The following is a 24,109-nucleotide window of genomic DNA, read 5'->3' as shown; positions in this document are numbered from 1 at the left end:
CGTCAGACTGAAGCCAGTGCGCAGGCGCAGCCGTCTTTTAACCCTTCCCCTGCTCCTGTCTTCAAGATTCTCCTCCTCCTGGAGGGTCATCCCCAGGCCAGGGTCAGGTAGGGTGGTTCTCTCAGGTACACTGTGCTGGGGGACATTGCTGGCATAGTAATTAATTTATGTGGCTAATAGTGGAGATAACTGATTTAGTAACTACTTAATTATATAGTTTAGGTGCAGTGTCCAACTACAAGTCCCAGCATGTTCTTCCAACACCAATTTCTCAACTGCTGGAGTATTTTATGCTGCTAGTTAAATATTTTTAGTTTATGGGAGGGGGGATTCCATGCACTTGTGACCCCCACCCCATGCTATCTCATGGCTGTTACTATAAAAAATATTTTTATTTGTAATATATACAGCTGCCATTTGTGTTTTTAGTATGTTGATTTTATTTACTTTGCTTTGTTGTATATGTGTTATCATATACACATCTCTTATTATTATTATTATCTTTTATTTAGAAGGCGCCACAATGGTTCCGCAGACCCCTACATCAGGGGTATTTAAAAGGTGCTTTTATTCTACAAGATATTTGTTTACAATTGTTTTAGAATAATGTACAAGATAAAACAAGCATAATCTTCTTTGGGATAGTGTGAAAGAGGTGAATGGAATGGGTATAGATGGCTAACTACAAAAGTGTTGGTGAGTCGTCGTCTGTCTCTGATGTGGCTGACTCCACCTCATCACAAACCCAATGTTATTGGATGTAACAGATCACAGCAAATACATTTTTAAAATACTTTGTTCAACGCCAATGATGTCGGCAAGATGATGCAATGGAAGAAACCGGTCGTAGACTGAGAACTCGCTACAGTCAGCCTTCCAAAGATGACAGGAGCTTCAGTAATTGCTATATATAGATAATATATAGATAACATATAAAGAAAACGGTTAAATGCATAATGGGAATTAGGCTCTGTGTTGCAAAATTAACCCCTTAAAAATGGACTCACATTTGCAACTAGATCACTGCAATTTGGCTTCATATTCTCTGTGACCAATTTACATGCTCATTTGGGTTCTGTCAGTTGTACTGAGCAGCATTAGAGAGTAATCACTCACGCATAGCATATCCTCTAGCACTGCCGTAAGGAGTCTTACAGAACATTTCTGAAAAGTATAAATGTGCAAATATCTATCAGTTTAGCATTTCTTTTTACAATGTATTTGAGCATCTTTTAGTTATCTTTGTTCACTTCCTGTGTGTGTACCCTGCTTTTGAAGTAAACAGGGATAGAATAAATTGTAACCAGTCAGATCATTGGAATGTTAACAGAAGCACAGACTATTTCAGGAGATGAGTGTGCTGTTTAGCCACTGTGACGTGTCTGTGCTGGTTATTAGGTTAGCGAGGACAGGGACTGTATGTGACAGTGGCAGTTTTATTCTGTGAGGAGGGGAATGGACAAACATACTGTGAGTTATATAGTGGAAAGAGCATGGTCCCCCAGCAGCACAGAATACTGATGTGAGCTGCTTCTTTCAAACTGATGCAGTAAGATTGCAGGTGGCATGGTGGCACGCTGGTTAATATAATTTCCTCAGAACAATGGGTTGTGGATTCTGACAAGGGCACTATCTGTATGGAGCTTGTATGGTTTCTCTGTGGTGGGTGGGTTTTCTCCAGATGCTTCAGTTTCTGTCCACAGTCCAAGAAACACTGCTAGGTTAATTCACGTATAACAGAATCAATCCTAGTGTGTGTGTGTGTGGTAGAGACAGGGTCATAACTAAGGCGACCGGCCAGGGCGCAGCGCTAAAGTGGGGTGCAATTTAGGAATATTTTACGTTAATTTGGTTAAAATTGAGGGCTAGGGGGGTGGCACTTCTCTTTCTCGCCCCAGGCACTAGAATTCTAAGTTGCGGCTCTGGGTAGACATTTTAGACTCTAAGCTCCACCAGGGCAGGGGCTGAAGTGAATGATTAAACATTATCTAAATAATATGCTGGTCCTATAGAAACATAAAAGTTAATATTAATAATTGTGCTCAAACTATAGAAAATAACATATATGCATTCAACTTGCTCCAATTTCTTATTCCTCATACTTCATTTCCAATACTTGATGCACTAGCTGTGCCCCGTGGGATCTGGTCGACCAGGGTCACGCCCAATTGCCATAGTTGTCAGGTTTGGCCACACACATGGATCAGAACTTTAAGGCCACATTTGGATTTTTGGTGCTTTCATTAGTCCAAGCCAAAAAAATGCCAGAAGATTGCAGAATCTGTATAGAAAGTGTCATGCATATAGTTTATTATATGGAATATAAACATACGATACAGAAGCTCTGAATAATTATTTTGTAGTGCCTTTATTTTGTTAAGAACATAAAATTAATGTTATGTATGCTTCAATATCTATTTCTATAAAGCAAGAAATCATTCTGCAACTTGTCCCTCTAGTGTGGACAATTGTTGGCAGAAAACATTTCCTCATGGAACTTGTTGAACTGCTTTATAAGTAAAAGCTTATCAATTCAGCTGTTTTTTTTGTGTGTGTTTTGCTATATCAACAATTTGTCAGCAGCTGATTGACAGCAACAAATTTGGTAGTTCCTTACAGGGGAAAGGAAAAAACACACAAGCACAGTTCTTTTTTTAACTGGTTTGCAGAAACCTACAAAGCTGGGGTTTATGGCCTTAGTAGAGGCCAAACTTCAGTAACTTAGTAACCAAAACAAATAAATAGTATGTGAATCTTATAATTGCTTCATAATTGCAATGGCACATTTTTGGTGTGGGTTATTTACGATTAAACACATCAAGCTAAATATATGCCTATATATTTGTATAAAGTGATAACATATTCTAATAATTTTAATTATTCATGATGATGTTTCAAGCTGTGCTCTCCATAAGAATCCTGATGAGTTACCTTATGAATTGTGTTACCTTATGAATATGTTTTCAGTATGTAGCAACAAATTCCTAAGTAATTTCTACCCACACATTTCAATACACCACACTGAAAATAAATAATGGCTTTTCAGAAAATAGTGTGCATTACTAATACAAGTGTTGATTTACACAACCACTGGGTGTGGTGGTTTGTAAAGCTGTTTGTTAAAGGGAATTTCATGAACTTTTGCTTGAAGAAGGAAGAAAAAGCTTTGAATGTATATATAAAATGCATATTTCATTTGTAAAAGAAAATCACCAGAGAAAAACTTCATGGAATAATTATGTAGCAGAATCTTGACACAGTTCACTTGACTGCAAAAGGAGCTATTGGGCTCCTAAATTTATTATAGCATATCATATTAATACTGTAGGCTATATGAAAATTGTGGGACACATGCATATCTGCGAACTATGAACAAATACTTCAATTCTTTTTTCAAATTTCTAACTAAGTAACAACAAACTAATTTGGACCAAGGTGACAAAATAGAGTTTTTGGTGATTAACTTACATCCATGATGTTCTACCAGTGTGTCAGGACACATTTGTGTCAATTTATATATGTACTAACATTTATTTATATAGCGTCTAATCGGGTCTGGCCAAACTGTGGCGCTCCAGGTGTTGTGAAACTACAAGTCCCAGCATACCTTGCCAGCTATCAGCTGGCTATCTGCTGGCAAAGCCTGCTGGGGCTTGTTGTTTCACAACACCTGGGGGTAAATGTATCAAGCTGAGAGTTTTCCAGCGGGTTTGAAAAGTAGAGATGTTGCTTATAGCAACCAATCAGATTCTAGCTGTGATTTTGTAGAATGTGCTGAATAAATGATAGCTAAATTCTGATTGGAAAACTCTCAGTTTGATACATTTACCCCCTGGAGAGCCACAGGTTGGCCAGGCCTGGTCTAAATACTCTGCAGTGCTTTACAGTTGGAAACAAACTAACAAAACAAGTCTGGGTATTAACAGACGGACAAAGAGGTGAAAAGGCTCGGCTTGCAATCTTACAATTCACACGTTTTCAAACATACTTACATTAATGAACGACTCTGGCTTTATGTATTATTTTGTAATCCTTTAACCCTGGTGTTAAAAAATAAATTGTGCATCTTATTCTCCAGTAGGTGACAGAACACTGGGAACTATTGGACTATATCTTACTGCACTAGAAAATCAGTTGCCTGAGACTGAAACTTTCTCAATCTGGTATGATATGCCGACTCCTAGTTGCTCACCAAACCCATGGCTTTGCGTACTATCCCACCTCTCCCCACAGACTGGCACAATGGTTCCCAAAGCTGGACATCCGCAGGTGACACAGGGTATTTTTATTTGTAAGCAAAGAAAGGCTGCTGGTCAGTCAATCACACAATAGCTGTCACGTCATAAAACATTCTGATGCAGTGTGAGTGATTACCATAGTAAAGAGCTTTACAATGGTGGGAAAATACTCCCCTCTACTCTCAGTTTCCTCTGCTGGAATGTCAGCGATCTCCTGATAACCACAAGGAGAAGGACATGCTGAATTGGAGCAACTGTGGCAAAAGAAGATTATGATGATTCTGTTTGCATTCACCACAAACACATGGTGCGGTGATGGCAATTGTGTTCCTCAGGCAGCTTTGGGTGACAGAGAATTCCTAGGTGAGTTTTCTGTAATATCAGAGTAAAGAAGTTCAGCTATTTTAATTGATGGCACTTTGCAAAGACACAAGGTGCGGGTTAATTACTGGCCTTCGAGGCTAAACTTATCAGCTTGGCTGCTGTTTACATTCAAGATTATCCAAGTGTTCTTAGCTGCAGGTTAAAGATTTTCTAGTTCCATTTTCAGGATTGGAAATTACTTTTGTTGCCTGGGGATTATCTATCTAGCCTGACACTAGTCCTTTTCCATTGATAAACTCAATAGTTGGCTAGTATTTTGATGCTGTCCTCTATGACGTTTTAGATCAATAAGTGCAATTGGCATAAGTGTGAAAACACTTGTATGCATTACCCTCACCAGATAACACTCCAGCTGTCTTTCTACAAAAACACGATAGCAACTGTCCCCAAACCACCTGGGAAGTTTGTGGTCACATTTTATTGAATTAAATCTAACCATAAAACTGGGTAAACATCTATAGAATTATCGTGCAGATCACACGATTCAACACCATTTGTTCACATAGTGCAAGAATGTGTACGCTCCCAGGATCATGTTTTATGCAACCAACACACAGCACATCTGTTGATTTGGTTTTCTAAACTTCCTAAGAATCACGATCAACGAGGGAACGAGGAACGATGTCAGGCAAATGTGTATGCACTCACGACCAGCAGTGTAGGCAGATATCTGTAGTGTGTGTACAGAGTCACAATCTTTTCAGCAGATGGTTATGACAGATGAAGATCACAGATCTGAAAACACTTTTGGACAACCTGTGCTTCATATACCCTCTCTGTGTAGCAAATAGGGAAGGGTATCTTCCAAAATCTTCCATGTTATAATACTGCATCCTATTTTATGGAGTGCCATGGAAAAGACTGGGTGGGTTGAAATTTCAGCGTCATGAACCCACTGCAAGATCCAGCTCTCAGAAGTTTCAGATAATTAAAGCAACAATCCAATTAAAAAATCAGGCTGCATTTTATGATTTATGATTCTACCATGGCAACCACAGTCACATAGCACACAATGTAGTGAGCCTTTCATATGTGGTTTCCTCAGAGTAAACCACATACCAAAATTGGAGAAGTAAGTTGAAAAGAAGGCTAACCAAACTAATAGCCATCTCTGAGGAAACCACACATCAATAGTTGAGAAACGCGTCAGTTGGCACTCCTTTGAACCGTGATCACAGGACTTAATTATAATTCTACTGATTGGATTGACTGACTTAAGGAGAGATCACAATCTCAGTTGGATTCCAACATCAATATTGCAGATTCACCCTTTTTACGAAGCCTGGAGTGGGGTAAGTTCGATATAACGGAGAGAAAACAAGTTTAAATTGCAGAAGAGTGATTCGGTATGTAGCTCTATCAGGAGGAGCTAAAAGCCTCTTGCAGGACTTCATGAGACAGATGTACTGAGTATGATCTGTATCTCCAGGTTGTTATACTGACGGCTGTATCATATGAATTATCGTGACTGAAAAAGGAATTGTGATCCACATAATAGTGTACATGTGCCAGCTTCATTCTGTAAACATCTGAGCTAAATTGTAATTCCATTCTGTTTGCAGTGGATATTTGAGGTTATCAGGTCCTTACCACCTTAAATGGTAGTGTGTACAAGTGGGACTTGATAAGACTATATACCTCTAAATATTGCCCCAGTTATCTTCAGGCCAAAGTCTCCTCCTGGAAGAAGCTACATATGTCCATGTCTGGTAGGGTCCATTTTATTAAGATGGTTTTGCAACCCCTACATCATACTCCTCTATCTCTCTGGTTTGCTCTTCACCAAAATTAATAAACATCACTCCTCTCTGGTCTGGGGGGAGCAGAAGGCACGAATCAGATTGGCTACATTATATAGGTCTCGTACTTCCAGGGAACCGGCCCATCTGCACTTCAGGGCCTTCTATATTGCTATGCAGTTAGCGCACTTGTGGGAGTGGATTGGAGATTTATGAGTGGTTGCCTGGTGGATGTAGCCAGGGTCCTCACGTTCTCCCCTCCAAGTCTTGTTGGGAACCTAGGTTTCCAGGACTACTATGCCATTGTTAGGGCAGGCGATATTGATATGGAATTTGATCCAGGTGACTTTGGATGGTATGGGTATAGATCTGGATGTACCCATCTGTGGTGTTTTCATGCCTGGTGGGATGTGGGTGTTACTTCCCTGGGCCAAATGTATCTCAATAATACTTTGAAGTTCTTTGAGCAGTTACAACGAGACTTTTCCATCTTTCATCGGTTGTTTTATATTTATTTGAGGTTGATCCATGCTCTGCAGACTCAGTTTGGGACCCATACAGTAAGGTTTAACCCTGCCTTTCTCAAAGTCTTACTTCACCATGTGAGCTCTACACATACGATCTCCATGCTGTATGCAAATGACCTTCCATTTTTAATTGTGATGGCTTGACTGACCTTAAAGTTAAATGGGAAGTAGTCCTTGGACACTTAGATGTTGAGGAATGGACCTACGTGTTGGGCAGTGCCAAGTAAGCCACCTCCTGCGCTAGATACCATCAAATCCAACTATATATTCTCCATAGAATATCACTCTCCTCAACGACTCTTCCAAATGGGTGTCAGAACTGATGTGTATGTGAGTAACAGAAACTATGAAGATACATTTTATGTACAGTATGAACATCCTGATTTATGTATTTCATGTTACAAAAATATGTATCTTTTTTAATAATATTTTTATTAAGGATTATAACATTAAGGGGTATATTTACTAAGCTGTGGGTTTGAAAAAGTGGAGATGTTGCCTATAGCAACCAATCAGATTCTAGCTGTCATTTATTTAGTACATACTACAAAATGACAGCTAGAATCTGATTGGTTGCTATAGACAACATCTCCACTTTTCCAAACCTGCAGTTTAGTAAATATACCCCTAAGTGTCCTAAATGTACTATGCACTCATCTTTTTCTGGTACCTACTTTGGGATTGCCCAGGGGTGCTTCTTTTTTTGTTGACTGTGGTTTCTACTATTCAAAATGTGGTTATTACCATCACCCCTGCTCTATCCTAATATATGTATTTTTGGTTTTGCCCTGGACTTGTTTCTGAATAAAGGTTCAGTCCTATATGTCACAAATGTGCTTGTAGTAGCCAAGATTATAATTGCCAGAGCGTGGATAGCTAGTGACTACTCCAGCTTTCATAAGTGGACTGGGTTAGTTATGGAGGCTGTAGGCCATGGGCGATACACTTATCAGGCTCCAAATGCCATGCACAAATATTTCAAGGTGTAGTCCAGGTGGGACAAATCCAGGTATGCGGTGCAGTCACTAGCTGATGATTACACCTAGGCTCTTTCTCAGGCTGTCTCCTTTCACTGGATACTTTCCATCTACTCATTTGTGAAACCAAGTTCTACTGGTTGTGTTTTATTCCAAGCTTTCGATGTTCTACTATCAACCCCCTGTGATACTATCTCTGATATCCATTTATGGGTGCTCTGATCCCTCCATCTCGTCATAGCGACATTGTTTGGTGTGTGGGTTGAGTCTCTATTATATTATTATTATCCTCCTCGATTACTTGATTACTGAGATTGATTTTTAGTTAGCGTATAGTTTAGGATATAAGTTCTATTTTTTTTTGTTTGTCATGTAAAATTTTCAAGAAAAAAAGAATTGTTTTAAAAATAATAAATAAGTGGTAATTGATGGCAAACCCGCAAACCCATACTGAAAAATTCCCGTTGTCGTCAATACCAGCTATTTCTGTGAACAGGGAACTTTTAAATTCCGTCAGCCTTTTAGACACTTCCTGTTTCCTCAGACACTGAACTCCAGCATACGATATGCAGAATCTTGACACAGTTCTGTTGGTGACTCTCTGCCTCGGTAGTCAATCGACTTAAAACGTAAAGATTTACACACATGAAATAAAGGAACATTTTGATATGTTTCTCTGTTAGAATGGGATTTCCATTCCCAATGCTGGTAATGTGTGGTAATTCTGAGAAAGAGAGTAGAACTTTCCTAATCAGAAATTACATTAATTTACTATAGTAGTAGTAACTAATAAAATATATCACTGTATATACAGAGTATTATAATAAAGACTAATTATATCAATTAAAAAGGTGCTTCAAGATGACTTGTCAATATCAAATCATTTAAGAAAGTTTAAAAAGCCTTTTAAAATAATAGGTTTTTAATTTGTTTCCCTGCTCTGGGCCCCATTTAACATTAGGGGCTAGATTTACTAAGCTGCGGGTTTGAAAAAGTGGGGATGTTGCCTATAGCAACCAATCAGATTCTAGCTTTCATTTATTTAGTACCTTCTACAAAATGATAGCTAGAATCTGATTGGTTGCTATAGGCAACATCCCCACTTTTTCAAACCCGCAGCTTAGTAAATCTAGCCCTAGGAGTAAACAGTGATGGCAAACTGTGACACTCCAGGTGTTGTGAAACTACAATTCCCAGCATGCTCTGCCAGCTATCAGCTAGTTATCTACCAGCAAAGCATGCTTGGGCTTGTAGTTTCACAACACCTGGCGTGTCACAGGTTAGCCATCACTATACTAGAAGGTGCAATTTTGCACCTTGGCAATACTATCTTACACTGCAGGGAGTGCAAATTTAAAATGTGACAGAATTATAGTCAACTTTAATCGCTATATTTATCAAGCGGCAGTTCTGGAAAACCGCTGGTTTTCGTCTGTTTACCGTAATGTTTTAAAATGGAAATTTTATTAAAGCCCATCGGGTTTTGTATTTAATAAACTTGGCATTTTTAAAAATTTACGGTAAACCAAGAATCAACATTTTTTTCGGAACCGTTGCTTGATAAATACAGCCCTAAAATGTTAAATTAAAGTTGCTCAGTGTTTGCTGCATGCAAAGTATGCAGAATTTCCCTGAATAAAAAAAATAATTGCATTTGCATCCCTTGCATCGCAACATGGTCTGTTCAAAATGACAATATGTAACCAAATTTAGTAATATCATCATCATTTATTTATATAGCGCCACTAATTCAGCAGCGCTGTACAGAGAACTCATTCACATCAGTCCCTGCCACATTGGAGCTTACAGTCTAAATTCTCTAATATAGACACACACAGACACAGACAGGGAGAGACTAAGGTCAATTTTGATAGCAGCCAATTAACTTACCAGTATGTTTTTGGAGTGTGGGAGGAAACCGGAGCACCCGGAGGAAACCCACGCAAACACAGGGAGAACATACAAACTCCACACAGATAAGGCCACAGTCGGGAATCAAACTCATGACCCCAGCGCTGTGAGGCAGGAATGCTAACCATTAGGCCACTGTGCTGCCAGAGCATATGTGAACTTCTGATGATGGAAGCCCTTAACTGGCCAACTTTCCAGCAGATTGGTGGTCCCTTACTATTGCCCTACCGTTCTAAAATGACAGGTAGAAAATAGTGTCTGCGCTCTCTTAGCTGGGCTGGACTGTCAGTGACAGCCAGGGAATCCGGAAAAGCTCACCAAATACTACAATACGCAATTGTTTTCTTTAAATATAAACAAGAAAAAACGAAATGAATGCAAGTAAATACCATCTACTATTTTTATTTACACCAAATCAAAATATTAATGTTTGGCGAGTCATATCTTTATTTCTTCCCCTCCTTTTGTAATGCTAACTTAAGAGAAAACTACATTTGAAGATAAATACTATCACATCATTTCCTAGTAATTTATCCCATAACAATGGTAGTAGCATTGTTTTAATAACATTTATTTGGCAATTAATCATGCTTTATTGTATAGATGTCTATCAAATATTAAATCCAAGGACAATTATCTTCCACCCACCTACATGTTAAGGAACACAATTATTGGGCATATCCGGCTGTAATGTAATGTAAGAATAGGCAGATGTCTTGCTAGAGATTTAATTTGTGCAGTCCAAGAGCTGACAAGTAGTGAGAGCCCACTGGTTAACTGCTTCACTGCCAGGCATGCATGCTAGAGTTACTAGGGTAGAAGTTTAATGAACCGCTTTTTGGGCCTGATTCATTAAGGAACTTAAATTAAGAAGTTTCTTATTTAAGTCTCCTGGACAAAACCATGTTACAATGCAAGGGGTGAAAATTAGTTTTCTGTTTTGCACATAAGTTAAATACTGGCTGTTTTTTCATGTAGCACACAAATATCAACTTTAAATTTCAGTGTACAAATAAGCTATCAAGTATTTGTGTGTTACATGATAAAACAGTCAGTATTTAACTTATGTGCAAAACAGAAAACTCATTTTCACCCCTTGCATTGTAACATGGTTTTGTCCAGGAGACTTAAATAAGAAACTTCTTAAATTAAGTTCCTTAATGAATCAGGCCCTTTGTGATTATAGGTGTGCGACAAACCTTCACAGAGATATGGTCGTGTCTGAATGATTTTATAAATAAACAGAGCTGTTGTGACATCAAATGAAAGGTAATAAAGTACAGTTCAATAATGTGTGTTTTTAGGATACATTTAACTTGAGAAGAAAATACAACTATCTCTTTATATTACAGAAAAGGGGCTATCCAGATCATGAGGTGTTCTATAGAGCTAATAAGTGCTGTAGTGTATGGGGAGGGCAGTGCAGGAGTGAGGTGCCAGTCTCGTGAGATAAGGTGGGATAGCCGTGTCACCATTAGGGGGCAGGGGCAGCGGCACAAAACACCTAACGCCAGTGACAGGTCCATGACCGGGGAAGCTGAGTCTATCAAAGATTCAGGTTTCCCACACTTAGGGAGAGTAGACCCTGGAAGATAGGAGGGTGGTCCTGGGTCCCCAATGAGAGGGTTGGGTCGCAGCCTATTTCATGTGGCTTCCAGTTGTTTTTTTTGAGAGACAGCAAGCAAAAGGGGGTGCATGGCTCATGCTGCAAGACAACCTTTGTTATTGGCCCCATAAGAGAGGCGCATATGTAAAGGCTATGTAGTAGACTATGTCTACATGTTATTATAACCGTTACGCTTATGTGTTGGACGGGGAATGCTTTTAATAAGAAAACTGTTCTTTGCTTTCTATGAGATGGCCTGGCGCCCAACCTTATTATCTGCACTGCTCTAACATTTAGTATTACCTATCCACTCCACAATGTGCTTTATGCTGAGCATCCGTGTATTGGGGAAGGGGGGGGGGGGGCACTTGTATGCATGCCATGTCCACGCCATAGCTGGAATTAAGTAAGTGTCCAGTACCAGGTGGGGGCCACAGCAGTGTGAAACTGTGCAATCACTAAAATATACTATAGAGGATACTTTGTACTGAATGGCAGTAGAGCAGTATTCTCATCTTCTTTCTAACATATCATTGATTTTTACACGTCAGCAAAATGTTCATTAAACTTTTCATTAGAAACACAAAAGCAAATGAGTAGGTCTCAAGCAAGCTTATTGTTGTTATAAATAATGAATGAAAAAATCATGTAACAATATAAACAGATTAAAGTAATAACAATTATTATTATTATTATTATTATTATTATTAATAATAGTAATAATAATTAATAATAATAACAATAACAATATGTGTGGGGTTTGTATGTTCTCCCAGTATTTGTGGGTTTCCTCCTACAGTACAAAAGCATCTGTTGAGCTCTGTGTAATACGATTGGGCTATATGAATACATAATAGTAATATTAATAAAGTAAGTAACTAATCAAACAAACAGAAAGTAACCCTGATACTGACTTCTATCTGCATCACAATGGCTGTAGTCATCACTGCTCTTTTGGATGTCTCTTCGCTTGTCATGGTTTGAACAAAGGTCATTACTTTAGGTTCTACAGAAGCCTTATTTGCATTTGGTATGTTGTTTAAGCAAATCTACCATAAATTCTCTGGTCCCATAACTACATATAAGGCATCCCTCCATGTTTTGTCTGTGTCGCAATGTTTGGGCTCACAATGATTGATTTTGCAAGGTTTGCTGTCTTTGGTCCTTATGTTGAACAACTCTTTATTTTATTTGCAAATTAAATGGCCCTTGACCCTCATATCTTGTACGGTTAAGGTCCTACAGAGGCACCAAATATATGCCTTAACTTATTTTGACACACAATACATTTTTATGTAAAGTTGAAGTAATGTGCTTGAATCCCACTGTAATCCCACTTTAGTGACTACATCATGTATATTTCATTTAAAAAAACAATAATAACACTTTTATTTTTTAAGAAAACCCATAAAAGCTGGTGTAAATGCTCTCTACAAATCCTGCTGCATGAGGGAACCTATTCATCAAATATTGGAGTAGTATTAACTCCATCTAACAGCAGAGACCACCGAAAATGTTTTATTAAGTAAATCTTTATTTTAGTGCAGGTATGTTAGGCTGGTCACCTACTGGCATTGCATTTGTGCAAAAAAAATGCAAGTTCAAACTTCATGACAATGCATATATATGCTATGCTTTTAATATGAGATTTACAATATAATGTGTGCGGCTGATAAGTGCTGGAAGTGTTTGCCTGTGTTTGATTATGTATCCAGACTCAAGCATTCTACAATGCCGACATACATTAAGGTCCTGATTCATCTTCGCACTTAAGTCCATTTGCATGGCGTATCTTGTGTGAAAAAGCTCTGCACATGCGCCACAACCGGACTTGCGCCAGTGAGCGCAACTGCATGCAATTCATGTCTCAACGTAAAACGACACTTATGACTGCCTATGACTTGAAGGATGGAATGGGGGTGGGAAGGGGGTATTACCATAGGCAATGTACAGTAAAAGCATCCCTATGCATGTGCAGTCCATTCAAGTTCAGGGCACATACATGATTTTTTAGCTATATCATTTGCCCCAACTACAGGGCAGGTGTAAGTGCCGACTGATAAACGTCCAGAATTTTGAGGAGTTCTCCCAGCAGTTTCCCCCCCTCCCAGCTCCTGCCCACTTCGCTAGATGATGCCATTCTCTGTGAACCGTGTTGTCATGGCAACACAGCGTTATGTTGTAAATACCGCTACTGCAGTATTGCGTGAATCGCATCTCCATACACCCTGCAGTTGGCCCCTGGAGAGCACATAGGGTAGGTCACAAAAGTAGGTAACTACTTAACTGATGAAAATCAATATGCAGGAAGATAGTCCATAGTTGCTCTTGGAATGTCCAGGAGACTCTGAATTTCTGGGAATCTTCCCGGACTCCCAGGAGAACAACCTCCCGGATCCCGAACAGTTTGGTAGATTAAATGGAGGGGGTGGGGCTAAGTGACGCGTTTCACGTGTCAACGTCCCCCCCCTGCCCTATAGGGCAAAATGGCGATGACCGCTTAGGAGGTGGGGCTTAGTGACGCAGTAGGCAAGTATGAGATAGTCCTGTTATAAAATGGAAGAAATCATCTCAAACATCTGATTGGATACTGTGGGCTATAGCATCTTTTTCCTATGCATCAATTTTCATAAATCCCAGAGAATCATAATATATGCACAGAATACATATCAACATTCAAAAGTATATCAATTGATTTGTACAGTGTTTTTTATTAAGATTATGCAAAGTGCTGTAATCTTTAAACCAGTGTTAAGAAAGGGTCTTACTTTGCCACCTGTTGGATTAAATTGGTACTGCTGCCAGAATTCTTTTTTTTTTTTTTTCTTTTTTTTTTTAACAAAAGACAAATTCATCAGTATTGTTTGGATATTGTGTTTTATTAAGATTTTAAAGGGGGTATCACTTTTGGACTGACATCTTCATAAGGAGCATTCAGTTGTCCTGGACTGTGAACTGACCACATGAATCAGCTCCCAGATTTATGAATGAGTTAGTACTGGTTACTATGCTGATTACGTTTGACTTGTGGAACGACAGAATTCTGTGAAGACACAATGACATGTGAAGCATTAGAAATCTGCACTGCCACAAGTCCCAAACTAGGCAACTGTACCTCATGGGGTTAAAATTATGTTGCAAGTATCTTACAAATGTACTACATTTTACATTATTGAAGGCTGTCTAACTATTTTAATTTAATATTATATGGATATTGTCAGCATTGATTATAATCCTAATAATCCATAATTTACTGAAAAATCATATATTCAGTTTAGGGGAAGTAAAAACAGTTTGACAATCACAGCAATTTTGATATTTGTGTTGTATGAACATTATAGAATGCTCCTCGTTTCAGCTAAAACAAACCCATAAGTCCATAGCTCATCAATGTTATTGCTGGTATATGGAGCAACTTCTACAAGGTGCACAACCTAATTTAGGATTGCAAGGTTCCTTTTTATGGGTTATGAAAAAATGGACTACAATCTACACATCTATTTCCACCACTGTGAAAGTATTCACATCCCTATACTCTCCCCTATACAGTTGTCGTTCAGATGTATTACTGGTAGCTAGCTGTTCAGTCTTACACTGATCTCCTGTTGGCTGTCTGTAGGCTAATGGCTGTTGTAAGCAGTACGTAAAGTACATTGAAGAGAGTGCAGCCACCAGAAGAGACAGACAAGATTTAGTAAGTACTAATACTTGGCACCAGATATGAATCTGCATATTAGACATGGCAACACACACGAGTATATTAGACTTTGAACCAGATATTGTTCTGTGTATTAAACATAGTGTAAGGTATGACTCTGCATATTAGACTTGGCATTTATTAAGACTTGATCATGTAGCATTTTCACACACCCACTGTAAATACTTTTATATTTGTTTACATGTAATAAATCTTCAATTAACTTTGCTTGTATGTATGTATATATGTACATACTGATCTATGTGACTGACAGTCAGCACTGTGATATCATGTTATTAAACTAGCATATTATATCATTTATTTTGCCTGTGTAATAACAGCATCTAGAGTGGGTAATAACAGTATATAGAGAAAAACGTTAATTTTATTTTACAGTCTGAATATGATGCCCAGTGTTCTAGTACAGTCACATGACATTACATTAGAATAATGCAAAATGACTAAACAAAAATGAAGGAAGTGCCCAGAATGGGGGGGAACAAAACCTCACAATATGCAAAACTAAGAAGCTCAGAAACTTACAATCTTATTTCCCCATAAAATAAGCTTAATAATTTATTTAGAAATGAGTTAATCTCCTTATTCATATACATCATTTGTTTATTTTAGGAGTATATTAGAAGCACCTAACCTCAAATATCTACACTTTGCAAACCCACTAGCTACACCCAGTGGAGGCAACCTATAGCCTATTAGTTCACCTGCAGCTGGTGACATCGCAGTGACATGACGTACAAAGTGGCTCATACCTGAGTGCTGTTACTAATTGCTAGGCCGCCTTCTTATGAATATGGGTTTGGCCATTCCTCCCACATTTCAGATTGACAATTTAGACACATTAGACAATGCCCAGTCCCAACAAACCACACCCTGTCCTGCCCATGCCTATTAAAAACTCAACTCTTTCCAACAGGCCACACCCTCTTTGTCATGGTTTAACCTGCCACTGTGTATAGGCGACAGGTCCACAGTAACTGTGTCTAGTATAGTAGAATGAATGTATTAGACAGAGTTGTATCTGGTTCTTCTGTAAAGGCTATGAAGAAAATTTTGGGAATTGTAACCACCTCATTTCTTCACTAGCGATTTTCTACCTGGAATTATTTTCTATGTTAAGTATAGGTACTGACAAACATTGTAGGTGAGTGTTTAACTGGAGCATCTGTGATAAAAACGACTACTTTAGTCATTGTATCCAATGCAACAAGTTTATGACAGCATACACAGAGCATGGGACCACATCAAGGAGAAATAGCAGCCCCAACCCAAGACTAAGGGAACGGTAGTGTCGATCATTAGAACTTCTGGAGCAAATGTGACAGCAGAACTCAGTATTCATCTTGAACACCCTGATTTCACAAAATAGTCCAACAAGGGAACGGTAGTGTCGATCATTAGAACTTCTGGAGCAAATGTGACAGCAGAACTCAGTATTCATCTTGAACACCCTGATTTCACAAAATAGTCCAACAAGAGCTTCACAAATCCAACATCCACAAAAAGTTTCAATTGTCAAAACTCTGATTATTGACAATGCTAAAAAATGGTGTCATGATTATTTAATCTGGATGTGTGATGCTTGGAAACATGTAATATGGTCCGATGAATCACTCCTAACACCCTACATCTGGCCAGGTTTAGGTTTGGGGAATGCCCAATGATGCTTATAATCCTGAATGCCTGGTTCTATCTGTGAAGTGGAAATGTGATGGTTTGGGCAGCAATATCTTGGTATCCTCCTGGTCCTATAATTACTCTCAAGAGCCAAATTACTGCCAGGACTACATGGATATTTTAGGCAAAAACGTTCATCCCATGGTCCAAATGTTGTTTCCCAACAATAATGCAATTTTTCAAGATGACAATACCCCCATACCCGCAGCCAGAAGTGTTCAGTCTTGTTTTGAGGAGCATGAAGATGAACTTCAGTATTTTTACCATCCAGCATAATTGCTAGACTTAAATATCATTGAACCACAGATTCTATCCTCCATCTCTCAAGCAACTTGAAGATATTCATGAAGAATGGTACAACATTCCACTAGATTCTATTCAGAATTTATATGAGGCTATGCCAAGAAGGATACAAGCTGTATTACAGGCAAATGGTTGTATTAATACAGAAATATGTGTCTCTCACAAGTGATTTATTTTTTGTCTACCCCCTGTATATACAGTATTTGAGAATGTTTATACTATCACTTTTATATAAGGTAACTTTAACTATATGTTTAGTGATCCTTTAATACTGACCTGTCCAACCTGTGGCTCTCCAAGTGTTTAGGAAACTACAACTCCCAGCATGCCCTGCAAGCTATCAGCTGGCTAGCTAATGGCAAAGCATCTGGGGGTTGTAGTTTCACAACAACTGGAGAGCCACAGGTTGGCCAGGCCTGCTTTAATACATTTGTTAGCTGTGTTCAATGTGTTTATTTTCATTGCTATAGAGGCCTTCAATGCACATCTGCCTTCAATGCACAAGCTAAATAATGTTGGTCACAACCCCTTGTAGTTATATCTAAAATGGTCAATTATATATAGGTTAAATAAACAGAAAACTATTGCATGCAAAAGTATTGTTATATGTACATACTATGCATGCTGTATAAAGATTAATACACACAATGCAGTTTTTCTATAGACATAAGTATAAAGCCCCCAACATTTGGAAGTACACAGGTCGTTTTCAGGAAATCTCATGAGATGTGAGTTGGTGTATCACAAATCATTGTAGCTATTTTCTCTTTGCCCAGCATGTCTTCTGTTAAATTTGCTATTCATTGTATGCTGATTTCTGTTTGTTAGTTTTGTTTAATAGAACTGTTGTATGTATTGTGTATATACATGAATTGTATTGTTTGTATTTATTTTTTTATAAAGTGGTGCAAAGTTTCTATTTAAATGTACTTAAATCTATATTTAGCTATATATATATATATATATATATATATATATATATATATATATATATATATATATAGTATATATATATATATAGTATATTGAAAGCGAGGGATTGCTTTAAGGATCTTTGCCACTGCCCTTGATGAGAAACACAAACAACAGGCATTGCTTTGCAGCATATTTTGTAGCCAGCTTCTATTTACAGTCCCATAGGAAGTACATGCAGCTCTTACAACGTTGCATCATCCATACAAAAACTAAATACATAGACCATAAAGTAAAACATCTGGGGGTCTCTCCAAATGGTCTGTGGTCGGGTTTGGCATATTTACCAAATGGAGCACATCACTAGTGTGCTGAGGGGCTCCTCCGTGTCTTTCCATAAAGTCTGGTCTCCATGGGCCTCACACCATAATCAACCCCTGCTTCAATTCTAGTAAGACCAATCCCTTATTGAAATTAATGGATTTGACTTCTTCTTGTTAAAGGCGTGAATTCCTTACCCCTAACCCCTCTAATTCTTCCCCCCCCCTTTCTTGCCCATCATTCTTACTCACCCCCCTTCTCTTCTTTTAATTATTTTTTTCTTTCTGTTTTGTTTTAAAAAAAATAAAAAAATAAATAACATCTTCACAGTACAAGATCAACACGCAGTCAAATTTACACTGTAAAAGCATGGTGAGAAAAAACTGTACATTGTGTCTATCTATATATGTACAAGTACTTGTTAATGTACCTTTTGAGAATTTTGTAATTTTGTTAAAGATACAATGTTACTATTAATAAAACGTACTTAAAAAAATGGTTGTATATTCCCTTTATTCAGCCTGGTTCCCTGAAGGGATTTACAGGCATAAAAGAGTGGGTTGTGTAACACCCCTTCAACCGGTCTCGCTCAGGGGTGTTGCCGATGTGCTGTATGTGCTTCACTCACTCTCTCTTTCTTGATGGCGCAATGCTTCTACCCAAGTCTTCTCAGCTGCATTCTGTGGGTGGTTTGTAAAGTAATTATTGACAGCAATGTCAATCAGCATTGACTCTTAAACCAACAACTAGTCAATCACATTACAATCTATGAGACCCCTCTCAATTTACAGATCACATGTCCCTACAGTCCTACCACTCTGACAGTCACCGCTGGTCACCCAGACCCAACCTGGTTGTTAATCTGTAATCACTGTTCACTGTGAAAGAACAGTATTAACTAGAGGACCAATATTAGATATAATATAATGGATATAAATGCACCACACCTCCAATCACACCAGAAACCTCTCTCACACTTGATAACTAATGCAAACACTAGATTACCAGTGAGGAGCGTTGTGTTCCATTGGAGCACTTGGTTGGTAGCCCAGGTTACATGGACTTGGCAGCAGTAAAGTACTTTCAAATAAGTGTTAGCAGTCCTCCAAAACACTGACTGAAGGTAAACGTGACCTTGCATGGCACATATATCTCAGTCTCTATGATATATTGATATATAGATATATATCACTGCGAAGACTGGACTCCGTATAAATCAGCGTGAACTAGACCTTCCACATTTCAACCAGGCCAGAAGAGTCCCTCTCTGGCTAGGGATTATATTTAAATGCCCACATCACTAAGTCTTCACTGAGCATTGGCAATAATCACTTAGAAAAGGTCACGGAAAATGTTCCCCACACACAGAGCAAACTCAGTACCTGTCTGCAGACTCTGTATCTCTCTCTGCAGTCCTCCTCTCTGACGGGCTAGTAGGTGGGGGGGACACTAAGGAGTTTTCCCTTTTGCCCTGCTATTCTCTCCTCTGGTGCTGACGCTGACTCCTAAGAGGGCTCTCCTCCTTCCCAGATGTCTCATCCCAATTTTATCAGCTCCACTATCCAGAATCTTGTTGCCATTCTTCTCTCTCCCCATCTCTCTGCTCCTCTATTCACCCCAGCAGTAGGGTCTGCTTGGAGATGCATGCTATACTGACACTCCTGCAGTGCCTCGATGGCACTGGTTACAGTTCTACAAATGCAAATACCTACTATTTTGCATTAATCTGCTCCTACAACACTTTTCTAATTTTCCACAGCGTTCAGGAATCAAACTACAATCATTGTATTCTGCTGTGTTCAGAAATACAAAATCCACTCTCTCCAATGAGAATCTCCAATTTATATTGGAGAAAGTGGATGTTTTAAAGTTTCTCTTCCACAAGTATTCTGCCTGTCTCTAGTGTAGGCTTCAAGGAGACTTTGTTGTGTCACATAAAGCACTAAGGCTAATTTCCGAACCACAAATATGCAGACATGCACTGCTTCCTTATTTCTGCAAGTGTGCCTATTTTTTAGACCAGCGCATTTCAAAGTAAACACCCACATTTCAGTCCTTGGAACTGGACCCACAAAAAGGGGATGCATTTGCTTTAACAGGTTGACGGTAGTAACAGTAGATATGTTACTTCACAGCCCTACCTACTACCTAACAAGACAGGGGAGGACACAGAGTAAGAATGTGGGCAGAGTTGGGTTTTTAAAAGATATTTAAAACTTTGGAGACTGGTGGAGAATCTGATTGGGTGTGGAAGTATATTTAAAAGTTAGAGAGCTGCTCAAAGGAAGTCTGATTGCCAGCAATAATGATTTCCAGACAGTGTCATCCCAGAAGTTAGCACTCACTTCCACAAAATATTAGCAGTAATTTCAGTCTTCAACCACTAGATGTTTTTTTCCACACCCCACCAGAAAATCACTCAGCCCAATACAGTTCATATGTTACTACATTGCCTTGGTTTAGTTATCCTGTCATGTGGGGCATTACTCATATCTCATAACTGATAGGGCACACTTCTGCCTGTTCTGGACAAAGCATAGGTAATATCCTTGTGGGCAATTGGCATTTGGGTATTTCATTAAAATATAGATCTTTTATGGGGTAAATAGGTGAAAAGGTGAAACACTCAGCTGACTCCACTGATCGCCCCTTCTCAGTTAGGAGGGTTATTTAAACCCCTCTCTGGCACTCCCCCCAGAGTATCAATTGCTTTGAGCTCCAGTTTCTGTGAGATCTCCCTCGCAGCACTAATTAAACCTTTTGATTGTCTTTTGGTTTTGACCCTTGCCTGAACCTTGACTACGTTCTTGTCACGGTTGGCCTAAAAGATTGCCGGACTCTGCAGGATGATGGGTCTCTCTTTCACAGGCGCGGAGGCTAACGAGTAGGTGGTATTCACCAGGGACCCCCGCAAGGGAGTATGGGCTTAGCGACATCTATCCCGCAGGTCACGGGCCTGATAGAGAGGGCATGTAGCAGAGAGTTGAGGAGGAGCCAAATGAAGACAGGAGGCTGTACGTGGCACAATACAGAAGGCAGCCTAGAGAAAAAACAGTCACTGGGTAGCAGGTTCAGTGCAGAGAGAGAACCGACTGATACCTCTTAGGTAGCTGGAGGCAATTGTAGGAAGAACATAGAACAGCAGGTCAGTGCTGGAGTAGAGTGGCTGATACCACGTAAGTAACTTGGAGCAGCTGCAGAGAAGTCACCGGAACAGCAGTAGCTCAGAGAGGCAGCAGATGGAGAGAACCGAGGCTGACACGATACAGGTAACTCAGGTGATGGTAAAGGAATCACTGGAACAGCGGGTTCACGGCTGGAGTAGAGGGGCTGATGTCACAAGGAAAACAGAAGCCAGATCCTAGAGCACAGGAGGTGAACTGAAGAACAGGCAATAGGCAGGTGTACCTGGGAGGTTTAAATAGCGAGCCATGATCCTGCGGCCAATGAGGGAAGAGAGGAGTCTTCCAATAGGTGAAACATGCACAGAGCAACTGTCCATGATACAGGCGAGCAAGTGGTGCCGGCATTATTGGTTATGAAAAGGGGATAACGGTACAGATGCCCCCAAGCGGGACCGAGGCATGATTTATTGTCTTCTGGTTTGACCTAGGGTTCCTTTACTACCCTTTGATACCTGCTTTGCACGCACTGATTTTGACACGACTTGTCCATCCTCCACTTTATTTTCTCACCAGTTGCCTCGCTAAGAACTGTCTACGAGGGCCACAGTCTGCGTCTGCCATGCAGCCAAGCCCATACCTCCTTGCGGCAGTCCCTGGTGAACCAGGCATATTAGACATGAGAGTGCCACCCACCAGTTGTTTGGGTAACACCAGAAACTGTCAGTAAGATTTAATGATCAGCACCTGTTGCTGTAACTGGTTAACAGTACCAGTCAGATGATTATACAGTGGTCTCCAAATAATTACTGGCCACCCCTGTACAGGTAGCCCATATCTGTAACATAATTAGAACCTTGTGTGCAAACTATTAGACACTAATTACATCTCTTGGCATCTCCAGAAAATAAGTGTGCAGACTTGGTGACCGTGAGTACCAGAATGTCTTTTGTATTGTATAATAACCACTATAATTGGGGTGTGTGCATTTTATACCAGCCAACAGATTGGATCTGCACTATATACTAGTCACTGGAATGGTGGCAGGAGCAGTGGACGTAGGTGTGCGCCACCACTCTGTGCAGCTTCCCTCCCTGGCTGATTGGTTACCATGTGTGTGTCCCGGTGATCATGCAGGTAGCTCAAAGTGTGGTCACATGACCACACTACAGAGAACCAGCTGCAGAGGGGCTCAGCGCCTAGGGAGCCTTTTCATTTTGACTGCTTCTTTTAAGTGCAGGCAACTGTGTAGTTCCTCACCCATGTTAGTAGCTGTTTCTGCTGCTGTACAGCTAAATTATTATTGGCTTTGTGTTATTTGGTACCAGCCCTGACCTTTGCCTAACCTTGACTATTACTTGGATTGCCATTAGCCCTGACCTTTCCCTGTCTCTAACTTTTCTCTGGATGTCCACTTGCCCTGACCTTTCCCTGTCTCTAACTTTTCTCTGGAAATCCACTTGCCCTGACCTTTGCTTGGACCTCACTATTACCTGGATTACCGCCTGCCCTTACTTTTTGCTTGGAACTGACCATTCCCTGAAAATGGGTTCTGATATAACACAGAAAGCTCATATTCCAAAGCATTTAACATCAGTTTGCTATGATGTCTAAATTGTTTTCAGTAAAAATTGGCGATCAGTAATTTGTTCTAAAATTGTGTGTACATTTTATTTATTTTTTACAGGTAACATAGTTGAATGACTGATGGCACTTCTCTGAAAAGAAAAACAGCTTTAGACTGAACAAATCTCATCCTACACTCACCTGCTCCAATATTGCACAACCTATCTGTGACATGTCTTTCAAGCTTAAAAGGTTGGATGGGGATTCGCGCCCACAGATTTTTTTAGAAGGCAGAATACTCCCATGTGACCAAATTGCCAGCTTGCAGTACTGTGAGGAGGACAAAAATGAGCTCTCAGAGCAAAACAAGACATAAAAGACTTACTTTCAAATATAGGAATCTATTGCAGTGTGAGCTCTTTAAAATAGCCAAGGCTCTCTCTGTTGATATCACAGCTCTGGGTACAAGTACAGCATTAGAGACCTACATGAAATAAACAATACAGAGAAAATACACTAAAATATGATAGCTGCTTTACAAATATATTAATTTCGATTGCATAAAAGATAACCAGGAGGACACTGAACATATCATACAGGAATAACATAAGGCTTAAGGGAGTCCGGGAGACTAGAACAGATCTGACCATATATGTAAAAAAAAAAGATATTTAGTTCTGAATTTATAAATGTATCAATACTTGCATGAAATGTTAAAATGCATCTGGTCTGTGTCCACAATGGAATATATCACCAGTTTACATAACAATACCCTGACCAAATTTTGTACAAAATTTTGACCACCTGGTACTCCTCAACTAGAAATAAAAGCTCTATCAACGCCTCTTTGCTATCCTCACCCATCATCCAAGCCTCTCCCTCACATAAATCCTTTGTAACAGTCCATTTTTTTTAGAAAAAAAACTTTAGCTACTCATAATACATCTGTGTAATAATGTACTTTTTCTTTACGGAGTGAAAATTGGTTAATAATACTCATCACGCATGTATGCTGTACAGTTTATTCATGCAGTCTGTAACATGGTACATAGCGTCCCTTGTAACTGGAATTTATTTATTTAACTGGAATTTATTAATTAAAAAAATTGCA

At 39.3% G+C, this 24,109-nt stretch overlaps 1 long non-coding RNA gene across 1 annotated transcript; it reads left to right on the top strand.

Annotated features, from left to right (window-relative positions):
- Window positions 1–4,145: 4,145 nt before the first annotated feature.
- Window positions 4,146–24,109, top strand: LOC142100050 (uncharacterized). Its single transcript, XR_012678672.1, has 3 exons — window positions 4,146–4,601; window positions 5,580–5,914; window positions 23,120–24,109. It is a non-coding gene; the product is annotated as an uncharacterized LOC142100050 (long non-coding RNA).

This window comes from Mixophyes fleayi, chromosome 8, assembly GCF_038048845.1.
Source record: "Mixophyes fleayi isolate aMixFle1 chromosome 8, aMixFle1.hap1, whole genome shotgun sequence".
NCBI classification, from domain to species: domain Eukaryota; kingdom Metazoa; phylum Chordata; class Amphibia; order Anura; family Limnodynastidae; genus Mixophyes; species Mixophyes fleayi.
Note: the sequence above shows the minus strand (reverse complement) of the source record. Positions and strands in the feature narration are given on the sequence as shown.